Here is a 4312-nt window from a genome sequence, read left to right on the forward strand (position 1 = left end):
ACATTTCCGCAGACCTTCCAGCTTATAATGGTTCCCTCCTGGTCAAATTTATGGGTATTCCATAGCTGAATATGAAGTATATTTCAGTTAATATAATTTCTAACAATAAGATAGTCTTTATAAGTGTATAAATCTGCCCTCTATCTTTAATATACTTTTTTTTTTCGAATTTCTATATGTCGAATTTTATGTCGAATTTTATCGACAAAATTTGAGTTGCCGAACTTTATTCGAATTTCATGGTCCTCGAACTCGAACCTGGTGACTTAGGTTACCGCGAGGCACTTTTTATAATTTTAGTCAGTTAGCTACCTCGTTTTTAACTCATTTTCAGTTGCCAGTCCGATATGACAATGGCACGGAATTGTTAACTTCGTTAAAACAATCGACGTCTACTTATATTTCAGATCATATTCATGAGTGGAGACGTCGACGGCGTTTAGTGAAGGTGTTTATTCCGGATCAGATCTTGGCCGAGTGGTTTGTAAAATCTTTGTTGCCTAAGATCACTGAAGATGTTGCTAAAGCCGGAGTTGTTACTGAGGAGCAAGTAATTGCTCAAGCACAGTACCTTGACTTGGTCTATACTCAGTCAGGTACGTTACACGAGAAAATCCCCGATCTTCCCAAGCAAAATCAAATCGCTGCAACTCCTTCGGGATCTCATGCCGCCGATGGTATGATTGGTACGGTTAACACTAAAAGTAAGAAGAAATCTTCCAAGAATTCTTCTCCTATCATAACCTTGCCTGATTCCCCAACAGGAGATTCTTCTGCAGAGATTTCCGCCGATATTCACGTTGTAGAGTCATCTACAGCCAAATCAAAATTCGGTGGGAAGAAGAAAGGAAAGAAGAAGAATAAAACGGACAAAAGTTCAAAGGAGAAACCTGAAAAGACAGAATCCAATGATGAAAAGCGCAAACCTCGTTATCATTGTCTCATTTGTGACGATGAGCATTTTACAAGAGACTGCCCTCATCGTGCAGAGGTTGTGAAGATTGTCAAAGGTTCCCAAACTCCTGCTGTTTTGAAGGATCATTTTCCAGCTCAAGACGGTAAGATGATAGGTTCGTCCTCGAGTGCCAATGAAGAACCCATACTGATGATGTCCCATGTTAGGATTGCGACTCGATCGCAAGATTATGGTAGTAAAAGTCCTATTGATGGTAAAGAAGCAGAATCTTCTCATTCTAATCCATCAACCTCAGCTCCCGGTTCCAATCCACTACAGATCGAGAAACCTAATCCAGACTTGGTAATCAAACCGTCCGCCAAGGGTATACTTCGAAAGTCAGCTTTCAATCCACATGCGAGAGCGGCTCAGAATTATAACATTGTTGAGGATTTAGCTGTTTCACCCTCAGCAATGTCGGCTTTGGAAGTGCTGCAATCATGTCCAGCACAACGTAAATTACTTTTGTCGGCTATAGGAGCTGTTGATGTTCAGGACTCGAATCTAATAATTTTCGATCTAGAAAATAGTACACCGTGTTTGCCTCATCAAATGGCTTTCCAGATTCCAGTGATAATAAAAAACAAGCCTATTCATCGGACTGTAATTGATGAGGGAGCCTCAACGTGTATTATGTCGATACAGTGTTGGAGATCGCTTGGTTCTCCTTCGTTAAATCAATCCCCGACGATTCTAAAGGCCTTTGACGGCCGTGGGTTTCATCCTTTTGGCATTCTATAGGATTTGCCTATAGGGGTTGAAGGAAAAACCGTTAGTCTAGATGTGGAGGTGGTTGATGCCCCTCTAGATTACAACCTTCTCTTGGGTCGAAGTTGGTCTTACGCCATGACAGCGGTCATTTCATCGGTCTTTCGAGTAATAAAGTTTCCACATAATGGAAAGATCGTAACAATAGACCAGCTGGCTTACTTTTCATCCGACCCAGCCTCTTCTGAGAGTATTCAACATATCGGTAAAACGACTATCCCATATAAGGATGTTGGAGTAGGACTAGTTAAAGATGTCGGTTTACTGGGAACTTTTCCTTTTCCTCCGATCAACGCATCGTCTTCATTTGCAACCATTCATATGATTACATCAGACACCATTATTTACGATGATCGTTGGATCATTCCTTCTGAATCTGAGATAGACTCATTTGGTAATGCCATGCCTTTGAGTCCATATGAAATTGCCTATGAAGCCGTGCAGTCGTTTGCCGACCCATGTTCAACCGAAAATGACTTCATGAATGTGGTCCGTGAGGAATCACTTTTCACATCAAGCTCGGATTTAATCACGTTTTCTGAACTTGTTCACTCTGATGAGCAAATTCGTGAAATCCTATGTGTAGATGATTTACCATGGGAAGATCTCCATCACAGATCTTCGTTTTTACCCGAGGATGATCGTTTTGAAAATGATTTCTCATCAATTTTTACGACTGAATATGTCAAGGAACCTCAGAATCCAATGAAACATCCCGATTCAGAGTTAAATTTGGGAAACATCTCTCGAACTATTCCTGTTGACATTTCGATTAAGCCCGGAATTGTTGAGAACATTCATATAGGTGCCTCGTGTACAGATGACGAAATTCAGCTCTATAAGGCCCTATTTCAAGAATTTCGGGACGTGTTTGCCTGGTCCTATGAGGAAATGCCAGGAATTGATCCCGCGATTGTTGTTCATGAGATCAAGACTTACCCGGACGCTAAACCCATCCGGCAACGTTTGCGTCAGATTCACCCACGAAAAGCTGCTGCAATTAAAGCAGAAGTTGAGAAACTATTGAAAGCAGGTTTCATTTATCCGATCCCGTTAACGGATTGGGTATCGAATATTGTTCCGGTTAACAAAAAACAGGGAACAATAAGAATATGCATCGACTATAGGGACATTAATCGAGCCTGTCCAAAGGACAATTACCCAACTCCCTATATCGATCAAATCATTGATGATTGTGCCGACAGCGAAATATTCTCCTTCATGGACGGTTTTTCCGGATACAATCAAATCAATATTCTACCTGCCGATCAACCAAAAACGGCTTTCATTTGTCCATGGGGGACATTTGCTTATTGCAAGTTACCTTTTGGGCTTAAGAATGCCGGAGCAACTTTTCAAAGGGCGATGTCTTATGCGTTTCATGACATCAAGCACATTGTGCAACCATATCTCGATGATTTGCCTGCTCATTCATTACATCGAGCTGATCACCTCGTCCATTTACGAGCAATCTTTATGAGGTGTAGGCATTATCGGATTCGGTTGAACCCACACAAATGTGTCTTTTGTATAGAAACGGGTCGATTGCTGGGGTTTGTAGTTTCGAAAGTCGGCATTCGCGTCGATCCCTCGAAGGTCGAAGCTATCATCAAATTGCCTCCTCCTTCGAGTCTTCGCCAACTCCAAAGTTTGCAAGGGAAAGCAAACTTTTTACGACGATTCATTCCTAACTACGCCGAGGTTACAAAGGGTTTTACCCGGTTGTTGAAGCAAAATACTCCATTCTATTGGGATGAGATAGCTCAGAAATCTTTTGATGCACTCAAACACGCGTTGACCCATGCACCGTTGTTGCATCCTCCCAACTACAACCAGGATTACTTCTTGTATCTCGCCGCCTCTCATTCCACCATTGGAATGGTCTTAGTTCAGGAAGATGAATTCGGAATTGACATGTGATATATTACCTTAGTCGAACTTTAAATCCAACTGAGCTAAAATACTCATATGTGGAGAAATTGGCATTGGCAGCTGTTCAAGCTGTCCAACATTTTCGTCACTACATTTTACTACTTAAAACTACAGTAATTTCGGATTGCAACCCTATGATCTACATTTTGACCAAGCAATTGCTAGCGGGCAAGTACTCTAAATGGATTGTTATCCTGCAGGAGTTCGACTTGGAATTTGAGAAGTCTAAGTCTAAGAAATCTTTAGTTTTTGCGGAGTTAATGTGTAACTTCTCGCGTGCTGACACGGAAACTGTGGCGGAGGAGCCCATTGCGGACGAATCCTTGTTTCTAATCAGCACTTTAGATCCGTGGTATGGGGATATCATCGTTTATCTCCAGACCCAATCCTTTGTGCCAGAAATTTCAAGGTCAGAACGTCGAAAAATTCGATTTCCAGTCCCAACAATTCAGGATTATTGGAGATACTCTTTATCGCCGTGGGGCGGACTCTGTTTTTCGATGTTGCTTAACTCACGAGGAAGCTGAAAGGGTTCTAAATGACTGTCACTCTGGAGCGTGTGGCGGTCATATGTCTGGGTTTGCCACAGCCCAAAAGATATTGCGCGCTGGCTACTTCTGGCCGTCTTTATTTAAAGATTGTATTACGGCGGTCCGA

The sequence above is a fragment of the Pinus tabuliformis genome, chromosome 3_1 (assembly GCF_031772625.1).
Source record: "Pinus tabuliformis cultivar Carrire ecotype Pingquan chromosome 3_1, CPIR1, whole genome shotgun sequence".
NCBI lineage: Eukaryota > Viridiplantae > Streptophyta > Pinopsida > Pinales > Pinaceae > Pinus > Pinus tabuliformis.